This window comes from Sus scrofa, chromosome 7 (assembly GCF_054392235.1).
Source record: "Sus scrofa isolate SSC_HxYL_T2T_F1_AM1 chromosome 7, Sscrofa_HxYL_maternal_Yorkshire_Landrace_v2.0, whole genome shotgun sequence".
In the NCBI taxonomy this organism is placed as follows: Eukaryota; Metazoa; Chordata; class Mammalia; order Artiodactyla; family Suidae; genus Sus; species Sus scrofa.
In genome coordinates, this window is record NC_139389.1 from 956,954 (window position 1) to 973,212 (window position 16,259).

The window sequence follows — 16,259 nt, forward strand, 5'->3', positions numbered from 1 at the left end:
GACGGCGTGGGCTGGCAAGTGCTCCTGTGTGACGTGCGGGGTCACAGAAGCAGGAGAGGGCGCTCGCTGGGTGTCGGGGAGGGTCGGGAGCTGGGGGCACGGCGGTGACATCAAGTCCTGGGAGGAAGCAGCACCCCCGTCCCCCAGGGTCGGAGCAGCCAGCCGCAGAGGGTGGGCGCCAGGCAGGGCGTCTGGGGGGCCGCCTGCTGACCCCACTGCTGAGGACGCTGAGGGCCAGGGCTGAATAGCCCCTCCCGCTCTGTTCTCCCACCTGCACAGGGGTGGTCGTCTTGGTTGCATCTTTTTTTTTTTTTTTTTTTTTTAAATTTTATGGCCGCACCCACAGCATAAGGAAGTTTCTAGGCCAGGGACCGAATCTGAGCCAAAGCTGTGACACAGGCTAGATCCTTTAACCAGTGCACCGGGCTGGGGATCGAACACTGGCCTCCATAACGACCTGGGATACTGCGGCTGGATTCTTAACCCACTGCTCCACAGCGGGACCTCCTGGCTGCATGGTTTCAATACCTCTTTTTTCACTCAGCATTCAGCTCAAGCCTTCCCCTCGGTTATTCCACGTTCTGAACGGAGGCAGCTCTAGGTCTCTAAGCCCCAAGGTCACTACTTTTCAGGCGAAGCCTCGAGCCAGGCTGTCAGGGGAGGCGAGGAGGTGTGGGCACCTCTTACCGTCCCTGGCTTATGACTTTCCAGTCTCTTGCTGTCAACTGAACTGGGCCTGGGAACGCTGAGAACTGGCGGTTTGCGGGTAAGAGGGTAGTAGTTTAGCAGTTGAGTCTCAAGTTTCGGCACCTCTGAAATGTTGTTTACCCAAGATTTCGGTATTATTACTGGTTGGGAGGAGAAGGAATTAAAATTGCATCTCCTGCGCCACCAGAACCGCGTCTCTGCTAACCAGGCTTCTATGTGACACGAAGACAGCGAGGCCCAGGCGTGAGGTTTCGAGGTCAGAACATGGGCTGAAAAGCCTGTGATCTTAAAAGCCTCTGCACCCACGCACCCACGTGCTGCATGGACACGACCGGCCCTCCGATGGGGGGGAGGATGCTCGGGGGACAGACTGGAGGCCCCGTGGCTGGGGCGTCAGGAGGCGCCCTGCTCCAGGACCCCTGCCCCGTCCGGGGGGCACTGCTGAGTTGACCACCTGCCCTGCTCAGGAAGCGCCGGGACCTGGAGTCAGAAGCCTGCCCCACAGTAAACAGCTTGACCTACCCGATGGGTGCTCTTGTTTATTTCGTGTCTCAGATACATTACTGGGGAAAGAGGCTTTGGCCCTCATGTCACTCAAAACGCGCTCTTGGGGAGGAGAAAAGCTCCAGCACCGATCCGTGACTGCGCTGCCGACCTCACAGAACAGGCCGCCCCCCGCCGCTCACACAGGCAATTCACCGGCCCGACCGTTTCCCAGAATGAGGAAAGGCGTATAAACAAGATCGGCATGAGGACAAAGACGTGCATCCGCGTCCACTTTTCTTGTGGCCACACCCTCGGCGTGTGGGAGTCCCTGGGCCAGGGGTGGAATCCGAGCCTCAACTATGGCAACTCTGGATCCTCAACCCGCTGAGCCGCACGGCAACCCCATTCACATCCGCTTTTAGCGGCACAGAGAGGAACCATCCAGAAGCACAGAGAGGAGGCCCTGTGCTCACCAGCCAGGCCAGGGTGGAGGCCGTGGCCACCAGCCAGTAGCCCACGTGCCCCGGACACGTGAACAGAGGGGCGTCTCCGGCGGGGAGGCTCTAAGTGCAGGTGCGGGGCCCTGCTGGGGCTCTCGAGGGAGGGCGGGTGAGGGGTCTGAGGCGGTGCCTGCAAGGGAACCCGCGGTCAGCACGGTGACAGGGCACAGGGGGCAAAGCCGACGTGCTCAGAGACAGATGGGCAGTGGTCTGCAGCGTGTGACGTGAGCAGCGGCAGTTGAGGCACAAGAAGAAGTCCCCCTGTGCCAGGCAAGTGGGGCAAGGGCTCCGATGGTGGGAAGGCACCTGGATCCTCCCTCAAACTCCGGCAGAACGTTCTCTGCACGTCAAAGCCAGGGGTCGGAGCGTTCCGGGGACACACAGGAGGAGGGTCGGGGATGGCCAGCTGGGCCTTGGGGCTGTGAGAACACGCCCTCGAGCCCCAGAGATGCCGGTTACCGAGAAGGCAGAGCCCCGCGTTTGCATCCTACTGGGCTGCAGCTCACAGCTTCCATCCTTTTAAACCCAACCAGGAGCCCTGCTTTTTCACAAGGTGGGGACAGTGTGCACCAAACCCACACAAAAGGGACAGGTGACACAGCGGGCTGAGCGCTGGTGGGCGGGGTCGGCAGGAGCCCTGGGCGGGGCAGTGAGTGGCTCAGCATCTGCAGGAAGATGGGGGGGGGGCTCTGTAAGCTGCTCTCACGGTCTCCAGATGCCCCCCCTCCAAAATCAGGAAAAAGGGAGAAAAGGCAGTGCCAGGGGGCCAGGCGGAGCCAGGCCTCAGCAGAGACTGCGGGTTTAGAGTCTGGGGAAGGACGAGCCTCGCCTTCCAGGGAGATGGTCTTTCAGCCCTAAACCCGCCTGCTCGACGGGGCCGGAGCCCCAGGACTGAAGAGTCTGCACCTCACGCCACAGCTTGTGGCTTAACTGCATAGCTATTTCTGGGGACAGTAAAACTTACATATGTGTATAAAACGATAGCATAAACCCCCAACCTGCACACGCTCGCTTAATGTAAACGACTCCACATCTTAAAAAATCGTTTTTATGTTGCCTAAATCCCTGAAGTCCGAGCCCGCGATCAGCTGGAGCCTCCCCAAGAATCACTGCTTGTCAGCACGGCCCGCGGAAGCCAGGCTGTTTACCTCGCCGTGCCTGTCAAGTTGGCTCGGCCTCCAGCGCCGCCCATGTCCCCAGATGGGGAGAGACATCTGTGCCGACAAGGCTGAGCCCCGTCGGGCGGGGCCGAGGCAGGTCCCGGGGAGGCGATCAATCAAGCTGATGGACGCGAGCCTCGGACGGCGAGCTGCCTCCCGGCTGCTTTTCCACGTCTGCCCCGGGCTCTCTCCTCCGTCACAAAGCGCTCCGGGCCACGTGCACGGAACCGAGGCACAAAGTCAAGGTCCCCAGCCCCTCAGAGGACCGCGCCGAGGCGGCTCCAGCACGAGCATCGGGACACACGACCTTGCGACACGGCCAAGGGGAGCGCAGGCGAGGTTCAGGTTGACACCCAGCCTCCCGAAGATGCGGGGGTCGCCCAAGCCGGGCGGACACAGACCCTTGACCGCTGAACTTCTACCGTCACCTTGACTCTAACCCCTGATGTCTCGGAAGCTGCAGTTCCGTGTGCAGGACCTAAGACCCTGCCCCGGGCGGGAAACCTGTCCATGTTCTGTTGGCAGGGAGGCCGCCACGCTCTCCCCAAGGGTCGGGCACGATTGAGTGTGTCATGGGTCGCTGTGCTGTACAGCAGGAACTGGCACAGCCCCGTACGTCAACTACACGCTCATACTGATGATAGTAAGAGGACTCGAAATGCCCAGGGAATTGGTGCAGGGACGGCTACGTGTCATCCGACGGAGCCAAGCTGGGGTCACGCAGAGCGAGCATTTAGGACGCTGGGCTATGCCACAGCTGGGAGCAGGGGGGAGGGCAGACGGGCCCTGCCTGCAGTTTGACTTCCTCAGCGTGGAGGCTGGAAGGGAATGCCGAGTCCCTGCAATTACATAGGAGCCGGGGTAGTCCCAGCGCCCTTCCCCTGGGGGCGGTCAGCTTTCAGCTGATTCTCCACAAGGTGAATGAGGCTGGGAAGGTAGGGACACCCGAGCTGGTGCTTCCGCCTGCGTGCTGCCTGGACGTGGGCCCCGCCCGCTCATTCCGGTCGAACGCCCAGACCACCATCCACCTGCTTGGAGGATGAGCCCTAGAGAACCGCCCAGAACTGCAGGCCAGGTGGGCGCCCCGACACAACACACCTGCAGCGCTGCTTCTGGCCTGCAACGTGACTTTCATGCGGTCCCCAGCCCCTTCTTCAAAGACGCACGGGAACTCACACACCTGTCGGGCTTGGACCTTTACAGCCAGGAAGAAACAGTGCTGGGAGTCCCTGGAGAAAACCCTTCTGCCGCAGTCTGCACGGGGAGCCCCCGCCCCGTACATGGCCTGCACAGTTGGGGTTATTCCTGGCAGTTTCCACGCATTTGGTGCCTCTCGTCTGTCTCTGTGCTGTCCACCTGAGACCCTGGGCCACCCCTCAGTGACCTGGGGAGCGGTGGAAAGCCATCTTTACTGCCGGGTCCTGTGAGGTGTGCTGGCCACACAGCATCATAGGCACCACAGTGGATGTCAGGGCGACATGACGTGCCAGCCACGGAGGCTCTGCTGGGGAGTCGCCCCAGGACGTGCGCGCACAGCTCCTGTTCCCTCGCCTGAGGGTCCCTCACCTCCGTCTAAATCTCCATGACCGTGACTGCTCTGACACCCTCCACCTAGAAACAGATGCTCGGCAGACAGCCACCTCCGAGGGGACGCGTGGGCTCCGGGGCAGCTGCACAGGGTGCTGACCGGTGCGGGCGGATAATCTGGAGTCCTGTCTGAGGAGCTTCCTTGATGGCAATCACATCAATTTAGGCTAATCTGGTACCTTTGATCGTGAGGCCTCAACATGCTTCCTAAGCATGAATTTCACCTGCCGGCACTTCCGTGCAGTTGGTACCATCACCCGTCCTTTGCAAGACGGGAGCAGGTGTGAGTCGGTGGAGAGGAAACGCTGCCTCCCGTCCTGACTCCCCATCGTCAACACAACTGCTTTCCCTTCCATTTTCTTCAGGTGAACAAGCCAGAACCACGGCCAGGGTTTAGGGGACAACAGCCGTGACGCCGCACCCTGCCCTGCGGTCCGCGTGTGGCTCGGGGCGCCCCAGGTAGACGAGGCGGGAGGAACAGCAGCTCAAGGTCGACAGCAAGTACTCGCTGACTTCTACGCCTGTGACACAGACCCTGAGTCTGAGGGCGTCGGAAATGAAGTTCAGCTGCCTGGAAAAATCACACAGACGGAGGAAGGAAGACGGGAAAGAGGTGGAACTACTTAAAAAAAAAACAAAAAAAGCAACATCGTGAAAGATGCAGACGGGGGAGAGTATTTCCGGCAAAAACAGTCGCTTGGTGTGGGGTCAGCAGAGGTTGGGAGCCACCTAAAGGATACTTGCCGGGGAGCAGACCCCCGAGCCGGAGAGATGGACAGACGGACAGACGGACCCCCTGTGCGCTGATGTGTCAAGGTCCTTCTGCTGAGGAAAGCTGGCAGCGATGGCCGCAGTAGCTGTGAGAAAACTGAACACAAGACGGCGAAGGGCCCGGGGTCGGAGGTGACTCTGCTGGAAGGGAAGGAGGGCCACCACGGTGGACAGGTCACCGGTTTACCTGACAAACGCAATGACGGGGGACATGCCAGCCCCGCGGTAAATACATTAAAGGAAACCACTCCTTTGCCACCGCTGTCCCATTGGGATGGATGGGCCTTCCACTCACCGACCCTGTGGGTGCCTGGCTGTCCTGTCACTCCCTCTGGAGTGGCCGGGAGGCTCGGCATCAGGCGGTGACCCAGCCAGGCTCCCCTGCTCTGCCTGCTCAAGCCTTCCTCCCTGGGTGCTCAGCCCCGCACACCCTCCCGAGCTTCCAGATAGGGAGGTGACACCTTGGTCTCAGCAGCGTCTGACCTGCAGGGCAGCTGGGAGGTGCTGACTTTGAGGAGAGCACTTCATGTCACTGTCCAGAAAAAGGCTCAGGTCCACGGACATGTACCACCTGCCACAGACGAGCCAGCCTGCGTGACCACGGCTCCGCTCTCATCTTGGTGGGCAGCACGTGGCACAAGGCCCTCCTAGGAAAACCCCTGCCCTTCTGACCCCCACTCTCTGTTCTCTCCCTTTCCCCCGACCCACGAACCCGTTGGAATTCTGATTTCTTCCCATCACCACTTAACAATTTCAGCAAAAGAGCCACATTCAGGCCACTCCCCCTCATCTGGGAAACACGACTTTAACGGAAACTCATTTCTAGATGCCTGTTTTAGAAAAGTACATCCCAGCCTATTCCAGCGCATTTGACTGAAATTTTCACCAAAACAGGTGCACAAAGAGGACATCGAAAGCCTTCCAGGAAAATCTCTGTAATCCTAATGCTCGATTTAGAAATTTTAAAAAGCCCTGTTGTAAATGACTATCGTTTATCTTACCCAACCACAAATTCACATTTCAGTCCGCAGTTAAAAACGACGACGACAAAACCGAAGAAAACACTGACGCTTCTACACGAGGGGAGGGAGTAAGGACTTCGGCTCCGAAGTGAAGCCATTCCCGGACCCGCGCTCGCAGCCCTTCTGTTCAGAAAGCTTTGCAGGGAAGAGCAGAGGAACGAGGTCCCAGGGTCACTGTGTGTCTCCTGCTGGGTGAGCCTCGGCCCGCGATGCGCTCCCGGGGTCTGCTGGGGGCAGGGAGGCAGCGATCTTGTCCCCCCTCAGCCTGGGAGGGCGGTTCGTTCGGTTCGTTCGGCAGAGGCGCACTGGGCTCTGCGTGTGGGATGCTGTGGGGGAGGCTCTCACCCGGGGGCCCCTGAACGTGCCACGTGGGCACGGAGGGTACCGAACGTCACCACCTCGGCTCTTCCCGCCAAGGGGCTCGGGGAGGGAACTCTGCAAACTCAGCTTGGGTGCTACGGCGGGAAGAGATTTAAAAGGAGGCTGCAGGGGGGCGGGCAAGAATCGGAGCCCAGAGGAGCATTTCAGAGACGATGGAGAAACAGAAGAGAACGTGAACAGAAACAGGAGAAGACAACCAGGGCGGGAAATGAAGGGCCAGTGAACAGCGCGCCACAGAGCCTGGGGCACGTGGACGAGGGACTCTCTGTCCAGCTGGGATGCCCGCTGCGGCTGCGAAGGAGCCAGCACTCATCCTGCTGGAACACTGCACAGGGGTCCGAGCAGTTCGGTTCACAGCACAGCTGCAGCCAAGCGTGAGGGGGCCTCCTCGAGTCCACCCCCTACTGTATGCCAGGCCGTCCAAAGCCACAGACGCCAACCTGCCCCAAGCCCTGGGGGAAATGACGCACCACAGGACAGCACGGCACATGGCGGAGACGGGGGGCGGGCTTCCCCTTGGGGTTGGCATTTGTCCTCAGCTCTTCAATGTGCCCACTGAGACGGGTGGGAAAGAACAGAAATACAGAGAGGTCAGAAGCTTTAAGAAGATTAATTTAAAAAAAAAAAAAAAGGAGTTCCCTGGTGGCCCAGTGGGTTAAGGACTTGGCGAGCTTCTGCATGGTTTATAAAAGCTCGAGGCCTGGGGCTAAAAAGTGTTGACACTTATACCTTTTCAATTTATAATTCAGGCCATTCGAATAAGCTTAGGTTATCACTATATTTTCTTTTACATTTTAAAAAAGATTTTTACTTAATTAATTAATTTTCTTTTTAGGGCCACACCTATGGCATCTGGAAGTTCCCAGGCCAGGGGTGGAAGTGAAGCTGCAGCCACCAGCCTATGCCACAGCCACAGCAACGCCAGAACTGACCAGCACACGAGACCTGCACCACAGTTTGCTGCAACGCCAGATCCTTAACCACTGAGTGAGGCCAGGGATCAAACCGGCATCCTCATGGATGGTGGCTGGGTTCTTAACCTGCTGAACCACAGCAGGAGCTCCTATACTTTCTTCTAAATTTTAGAATTTCAAGAAGGGAATACAGAACTTCTAATATTCTGAAACTAAAACTAAAACAACTCTTTTTCACAGTATCTTCAGGTGCCTTAGAGAAAAGCTGACACATTCCTGAGAGAATATTCAACGGTGGGCTTCAGTGTTTGGAACATTTCCTCTGCTGAATTATTTTCCAAAAATAATCTGAATTTTCTTTTTTCTTTTTTTTTTTTTTGGTCTTTTTGCTATTTTCTTGGGCCGCTTTCGCGGCATATGGAGGTTCCCAGGCTAGGGGTCGAATCGGAGCTGTAGCCGCTGGCCTACACCAGAGCCACAGCAACGCGGGATCCGAGCCACGTCTGAAACCTACACCACAGCTCACGGCAACGCCGGATCCTTAACCCACTGAGCGAGGCCAGGGACGGAACCCGAAACCTCATGGTTCCTAGTCGGATTCGTTAACCACTGCGCCACGACGGGAACTCCAAAAATAATCTGAATTTAAAAGATTCTATCTCTTGGGAGTTCGCGTTGTGGCTCAGCAGAAACGAATCTGACTAGTATCCATGAGGATGCAGGCTCGATCCCTGGCCTCGCTCAGTGGGTTAAGGATCCGGCATTGCCGTGAGCTGTGGCGTAGGTCGCAAGTGAAGCTCAGACCCCGTTGCTGTGGCTGTGGTGTAGGCCAGTGGCCACGGCTCCGATTCCACCCCTAGCCTGGGAACCTCCATATGCCATAGGTACAGCCCTGAAAAGCAAAAAAAAAAAAAGATTCTGTCTCAAAATCATAAAAAATAACTGATTGAAGAAAAAAGATTCTGTCTTTTTAATATCCCTCTGCACACAATTAATTTCATTCTCAACAAAATCGCTGTTGAGGGATAGGAGAGTGTGTAAAAGGAGTAAAAGTGAATTTAGAGCCTTCCTGGAACGCTCCCTCGTGTGAGAGGAAGGGCCTGGCTGCCCTTTAACTACGGAAGCAGCTCTAGCCTCAACCACAGAACTCCTGCAACTAACCTGATGGAGCAGGTGAGGGGCCGCCCCACGCGTGACAGGTAAGCAGCCGGAGGACACGTGTCAGGGGACAGGCTGGTGGTCTCAGAAGGGGGAGTGCGTCCGTGGGGCTTAAGGAGGACACATGACGAAAGGCCTGGGGGGGAAAGAGGTCACACCCAGGGGAGGGGCTGTGCTGGGGGCAGGGAGGAGCCAGCACTCCCCCCACCCCCCAGCAAGACAGGCCGCGTCTCTGCGAGGCGTCGAGGGGCTGCGCCCCCTCCCAGCCTGGCAGGTGCTCTCCGAGTCTCCTTCCTAAGCCACCCGTTCCCTTCTCTCAGGACCCTGGTCCGGTCCCTGCCCGGTGCTCCCTCGACTCAGAAACAGCCCGGCCCAGGCGCGTGTTGGCTGCGTTTTTGAGTGTGAACACCATGACGCTGGACACTGACAATTGACTGGGATCTTCCGTTTCTGCTTTCTCCTCAAAGGGACCAGGAATGTGTATTCCCAACAACAGAAAACACCACGGTCCAGCAAGGGGGCAAGGTGACTAGCCCCGCATTTTGCTCCCGTGGACACCCTATGGTCCAGGGACCCTGGGCCGCCTGGAGAAACAGCCTTGACCACACCTGGACTTTGGTCCAGTGGAAGTCGGTTCAGCCGTCCACCCCTGGGACCGTCGGATAATAAGCTTGTGCACCTTTAAGCTGCTAAGCCTGTGACTGTTTGTCGGAGAAGCAATGGGAAAGCAACATAGGTTTGGGCTGCAAAAGTGATGGGCATTTGCAGGGAGATTTGGGGGGGCAGGTGTCGGCAGGTACCTAATGCTCAGCCCACCAGGATGCCTTGTTGCAGGGTAGCTGTGGACTAGGCTGGATCTCAGAGCCTGGTGTCAGCGCCAGGAGCTCAGAGCCCGGCGAAGCAGAGAGACTCCACCCCCTCCCTTCACCGTGGCCGTGGTTTCTTCCACCAGATCAGGAAGTAGAGCCGTCATTCAAACGACCTTTCCTGCGTGAAGCTGCTGGGGCGCAGAACCAAATGCACACGCAATGAAAGAAAACCCCCGGAGCTGAAGAGCTCGTTCCTCCCAGACGCCTTTGATGACTGCTGATCCCACAGGGGCAGATGATGATGACACGAGGAAAATGAAAACGCAGCACAAGCAGCTTATACTTAGACCAGCCTTTCATCTTCAAGAGCCAGAATGCCTGCCTCCTGACTTCCGGGGCGGGTCTCTGTCTCCTCCGAGGCTCAGCTACCTGGACTCAGATAGGCATCACCTGCCAGTTGATATCAGCGCTTTGGTGTCAAACCCCCGAGGAGCCTCGAAGGCAGGGGTCAGGTGTCAAGGGTGGAAGGCACTTTAGTCCGGCCTGTGGCTCCTGATACAGATGCTTAGTATGTGAATCCTTAACCCGCGTGCTCACCCGAGTCTCTGAGACTGACCTCCTGCACCCAAACTTGCTGGCCTGAGACCAGCTCCTCTGTGCCCACCCCTACCCCATGCCCCTCCGGGGCTTCATCTCAGCTCGTGCACATCGAGCCTGACTCTGGCCTTCTGCCTCCGCCGGCTCCAGCTCGAGGCCCTGACGACGCAACAGAACTCAACCTGCAGGCGGGGTCACGGCATCTGCCCCCCCCTTCCTGCCTGCCCCCCACGTCACCATCGATCGGCTCCCTAACCCTGTGCTCGCCATCTCTGCAACGTCCTGGCCTCTGTCACTGCTCTCGCCTCTGATGCCCAGGCCCACGGAGCTCCTCGCTGTTCCTGCCCGGCCCAGCCCACGGCTTCCGAGTGCTCCCCCCTCTGGGGGAGGGGCACTGTGGGGCAAGGGTCCTCCCTCATCCACCTGCTCCCCACAGTGGCACCCACAGTGCTACTGGGGCTCGCTGCCCTCCTGAACCGAATCCCCAGGACCTCAGTCACACAGGGATACTGTGGCATTCTGAGCAGCTGCAGGTAAATAAGTTACATTATAAACATACATGACGAACCACTGGGGAACGCTGAGTATCTTCTGCACACCGCCCCCCGCCCCCCACGCCAGGCTTCGTGAGGCAGTGCCCAGCAGACTTGCCCAGGGACCAGCATCACAAAATACACAAAGCAGCTCGTGCTCTAAAGCCCAGCGCCTGCTCTCAGGGGGACGGAACAGGTACCAGAAGGCCAAGCACATGGGGCATAAGTGTTAGGAGGCGGGTCAGAGCTACTGAGTTAGGAAATGGGACCATCAGCTGTGGACCAACCGGGAGGCTTCCAGCTCTGAGTCAGACAACTGCTCAACTTTGCCCATCCTCCCTGAGTCAAGGGTGGGGGAGTGAGGCGGGAGGGGGTGGCCTTGTGGGGCAAGAGAAAGCAGAGGGTGCCAAGCAGACGGGCACGGCATGTGGGTAGACCCAGAGTAGTCACTATCCACAACGAACACTGTGCTGGGAAGAGCAAGTGGTAAGGAACCATTAGCCTCGTTGGGAACACAAAGCCACCGGGTGGAAGAAGGAAACGCAGTGTTATCCAGGCAGTCTCCACGGATGAAGACTTTCAAATTATACTTCTTTTGGAAGATAAAAAAGTCTTTTTTTTTTCTTTTTCAGCCTCGTGTCATACAGACGTTCCCAGGCCGGGGATTGAATCTGAGAGGCAGCTGCAGCAACACCAGACCCTTAAGAGTCCACTGTGCTGGGTCGGGGACTGAACCCACATCCCACAGAGACAAGCCAGATCCTTAACCTACTGCACCACAGCAGGAACTCCTTTTTTTTTTTTTAAGTCTTAATAGAACAGGAAGAGCACTGTCGATTTGTTTAAAGAACAAACAGCAAATAGGGATTTCCAAAATTCTGGAACACAGATCTCAGTGGTCAGAAATGCAAGTGAAGAGGCCAGAGCCAGTCCTGACTCCTGAGGGAAGGCACCAGAGCTCCTGCAGGTAGAGGCCGAGCTCAGGCAGAGGCTGAGCTTCCCGGGAAAGCAGTGGCAGGGGCTAAACGCAGCTTCCGAGACGTCGGAGCCTATGTTGTTGACGTCAAGCGGTCACTGCTGAGGCTCTAAATGAGGGTGGCCATTGCCCGGCCAGCCTTTGGGGGAAAGGCACGGATTCGGTAAGAGTTCCCTCTCGGTACAAGGAATGCTGGCATCTATACTAAGGATACCAGCGAGGTGTTAGGATGCGAGCAAAACCGTTTAGAAGCTGAGGGAGGTGCATCGTTGCGACTATTCAGAGAGACTTGAGTGGTATCGCTTCTAATCCGGATCTGATCATAAAACCTTCAAGGAAAACCAGGAGGGAGCTGGGGGCATTTCAGTCGGGACCCAATTATTATTTCATCAGGTCTGAGATGCTCGGAGGCGACGTGGCCGAGGGAAGGGCCGGCCTGGGGAGGAATGCCACCGCCCTGGGGTTCCCGCATGGGGTCCCGCGAAGCATGGAAGCACCGGGGGGGAATCCGAGAACCAACTGGAGGGGCCGAAACAAAGCTTTCTTGCTTAGGTCCAAGGAAGGAAGAGGGCAGGAAGGGCCAGCGTGATTAAGGAAAGGATAAAGATTAGCATGAGGAGCCTAAGAGGGGGCTTAAAACACATAAACAGTGACTTAGAGACATAAACTATTTATCAAATACAAGTGGTCAGAAGTTCAGAGAATAATTACACCAGAGGAAGCATTAAGACGGGGCATTAGCAGCAGCGTATTCCACAGCCCGCGGCCGCACACTCCACTGTGGGGGTCGCGGGCACGCGGGTCGAACCGCGGGGAACAAGGGGCCCGGCCTCTGTGGCTACAGCTCCAGGATCGCAGAGAGAGGGGCTGGCCCTTAATCCGCTCTGTCTGTGTCCTCCCGGGGGGCTCCCACTGCGCAGACGAGAACAAAGGAGCACGGGGGCCGAGGGGGCTTAGAGCCCCGGGTCAGGAGCAGCAGGACAGGGACACATCAGCCGCTGCCCGCTCCCCCAGCCTGAGAAGATGAGGGCCGGGGAGGGGGGTGAGAAGGTGGTGAGAGCAGCTCAGGACAAGAAAGGACAGTTCCAAGCCCCCCGGGACCTAGAGATGGCGCTGGGGGAAGCTCGAACTGGTATTTAGACGCGTCCTCTGATGACAGATCAGATTCCTGAGGTCTGGAAAGTGTTACCCAGCATTACTCTAAACAGGGCTACGAGGTAGAACAAGCAATTATGGGCCATTTAACTTAACATCATTTACAGAAAAATATTAGGCGACGTTTGCGGAGGGGACAGGTCGACAAGCATATGGTAATTTGATTAGAAACAGGCCACATGGTTTCACTGAAAGAAGGTGTTGTTTTAACTAGCTTGCTGCCTTCTTTGAAGTTGCTGCTTTTCCCAGTTCTAGATTTTTTTTTTCAGGATTTTTTTTTTCTAGTATCTATAAAGAATGGAGAGAAACATTAAGCATCTAAGTAAATAAGACAAAAACCAGTCACAAGTGCAGACGTTAGCGGTACAGTGGCAAGAAAAATGAAAGTTCAAGACACAAAATGCAGGGAGGAAAATCGAACTCCATCACCTGGTAGAGTTGAAACTGAAACATTTCTCACGAAACATAGACGACTTCAGTTTTGGTCTGGGAATGCGTTTTCCAGGCCATTTTCTAAAATGCGCTGCAGGAAAAAAATGTTGTTTGGTTGGTTTGTTTTCCTGAGAAAAAAATCTTAGCTTTTTTTCTTTTTTTTTTTAAAGTAAGATGACCACTTGGTGTGGTTAAAAATTTGGCACACTAGGAGGAATACTTCTTAACCCAACCTTTCTGAATTTTCCAAGTTGAAAATTCTCAAGCAAAAAGCAGATATCTTTGTTATTATTTTAAATTAAGTAATAAATCGATATCAATTTTCTTGTATTTACACGATGATTCCACACCACGGAACAGCTACTGCATCTTGGGAAAGAGGATCGGAAAGAATAAAAATCAAAGTACATGTTAACGTTCGCTAGAAGCCTGGATTAGCCGTGCTACTTGCTTCTCCGTGGTTAACACGCACGATTCGCTGTGATGTCAGACTCTACTTTCAGAGGCACTGGATGGAGATTGGCAGGTCCCTCGCCATCTACAAGCTCCACGAGGGCGCAGTGGGTCTGCCTTGTCCACGCTGAAGTCTGACGCAGGGTTTGGGAAATACCTGCTGCATGAATGAATAAATAACAACAACAGCACCCATGCTGGGTATGTGACTGTGGGCCAGACCTGGGTCTGATGAAGCATCTTGTAACTGGCTGCGAATTCTGAAAACAGCTCTTTGAAATTTCTATCATTCATCGCATTCTTAAAGGCAGGCAAACAAAGGCACTGACAAGGGACGCGCCTGAGATCACAGACGGAGCTTCGGAACTTGGGTGATTGTTCTGAAACGCAACACGGCTCCTTCTCTGCACTGGACACACAGCGCCCGGGCTCTGGGCACACGTGCACACGCACACACGCAGGCACACTCTCCGTGAGGCGGGAGCTTTCAGAGGCACGGGGCTCGGGTGTTAACAGGGACATCCTGCACCGAATGCCGCGCTGCAGAGGCAAAGGGGGCTTTGCGGTCTAACTGCCAGGGCCAACCTCTCCAAGTGGCAAAACTCCTAAACCTTCAAGGGAAACCCAGGGGTTTATAGGGCGAGACCCGAAAAATAGGACTCTGTTCTGCTCCAGTTGGACACGAGAGTCCTTAGCCCCAAACCCAAACGTTCTGGACTCGCCAGGCTGAGCAGGAGCAGGAGTGCGGGTCCTGTGCGGGGCAGACCGACGAGGGAAAGCATCGGGGAGGGGCGGCCCTCGCCCTGCTCACCGCCCGTGGCCTCCTTCCCTCAGAGCTGCGTGTCCTCGGTTGGAACTTGGCCCCCAAAACCACGTAAACCTTCATCTCCCTTTAGTCTCGATCGGGGACACTGGTGCTCTGAGACCCGATATGTCTGTCCTTTCCCCCTTTCCCCCCCAAAGTTTCCTTCCTTCCTTTCTTTCTGTCCTTTTAGGGCCACTCCCACGGCATACGGACGTTCCCAGGCTAGGGGTCGAATCAGAGCTGTAGTCGCCAGCCCACACCACAGCCACAGCCACATGGGATCCAAGCCGTGTCTGCGACCCGCCCCCCAGCTCATGGCAACGCCGGATCCTCAACCCACTGAGCGAGGCCAGGGACGGAACGGCATCCTCGTGGACACCCGTTGGGCTCCTTACCCCGGAGCCACAACAGGAACTCCCCCCAAATTTTCTTAATGGTGTTTTTCTTTCTTTCAGTCCTTCCGGGACCATTTGACCCTAAGATCCAGTTTACGTGCTTGGCCTCAGAGGCCCCATGTGCCGAAGACACAGGGCCCGAGCTGGCCGGGAGAACCAGCTCTCTAGCCCCCGAGGAAGGGAGGGCAGAGTCCGCAGCACCTGCAGGCGCACTTGCAGACAGAGAGGGCGGACACTGCTCAGGCACGGAGTGTCCGTGTCCGCCCACTCCGAGTGCTGCTCGACTCCTGGACGTGGCGGCCCCTAGGGCCCCAGCCCTGAGCAAAAGCTCACGGGTTGACGGGCAGCCTCCAGTCGGGCCACCTTTCCCCGGGGAGCACTGTCCCCGCCGAGGCCAGAAGGAGCTGGGGAAAAAGCTGCTGTTCTGAGGAACGAGGGCCCAGTTTAGTCTCCTGACACCAGGAGCGCTGAGCTGAGAGGGGGACAGACTTCACGCCACTCAGAGGCCAGGAAGGTCCAGCTCGGTGACCCTGCAAGCCCAGCGGCAGGTGAGGAGGGAGGCGGGAGGTGCGGCCCGGTGGCTGCGGGGACGCCTGCCTGCTCGAGAGGCGCAGGGCCTGGCGGGAAAGGGGCCCGGCCGGGCTCCGAGGCCCGGCCGCTGGTCCGAGGGTCCTTTCCCTGCGCAGCCGTTTCTTTCCTTCAGCGTCCTTCTCCACCGCCCGCGCCCCAGAGAGAATGCCGGCCGAGCGGGCCTTCCTCCCTCCTGAGCTTCGAGACTGTGCTGGTGTCAGAGGGGGAACGGGCACGTCTGCGCTGCGACCGGTCGAGCTTTCAGAGAGGACGGGTTGCGGGTGGGCGCAGAGACCCATCTGCCCACTCGCGGTGCGGAAAAGCGACGGTCCTCCCGCGGGCGTCGGGGCCGGACAGGCGGCCCCCCGCGTCGGCGGGACAGTGCTGGGCCCCCGCCCGGGACCTCGCGGGCGTCGCCTGCTGCGCGCACGCCCTCCCCGCCGCATGGGCACCACTGGTGCAGGAGGCGGGCCCAGGGCAGACCCGGCCGGACGGGCTCCCTCCTCTGCGTCCCCACCTGTGTGTAGGACGCGCCGAGCGAAGCGTCCGTCCGTGTGAAACAAGCCGTTTGGTGCCCGGGGTGGGGGGCACGTTCACGTCCTTCCCGGGCTTCCCACCTCGGGAGGCGCCACCAGAGACACGGAGAAGGCAGGTCTGTCCCTGCAGTCGGGCCACACGGCATCCGAGAGCCACCGAGGGAACATCGGTCTCTGGAGACGCTGCTCCATCGGCTCAGGTGCGCTGAAAGCGCTGAGCTGTCGCCACGCGAAGGCGGCCCCCGTTCACGTGACAACACCGAGCTAGAAGCCTGTTTAGCTCGAGGAGAGGAAGAGGCTGTGTTCTCACA

At 57.5% G+C, this 16,259-nt stretch overlaps 1 protein-coding gene across 5 annotated transcripts in view; it reads right to left on the bottom strand.

Moving 5' to 3' along the window:
- Window positions 1-16,259, bottom strand: part of GMDS (GDP-mannose 4,6-dehydratase) — a 434,734-nt gene that overhangs the window by 43,508 nt on the left and 374,967 nt on the right. Inside the window, exon 10 of one of the 5 annotated variants that reach the window (XR_014809429.1) lies at window positions 14,882-14,985. The exons of the other annotated variants lie outside the window; for them this stretch is intronic. The gene's annotated coding sequence lies outside the window, so the exon portion shown is untranslated. Of the gene's footprint in view, window positions 1-14,881; window positions 14,986-16,259 lie in introns of those variants that run through there. 5 annotated transcript variants of the gene reach the window in all.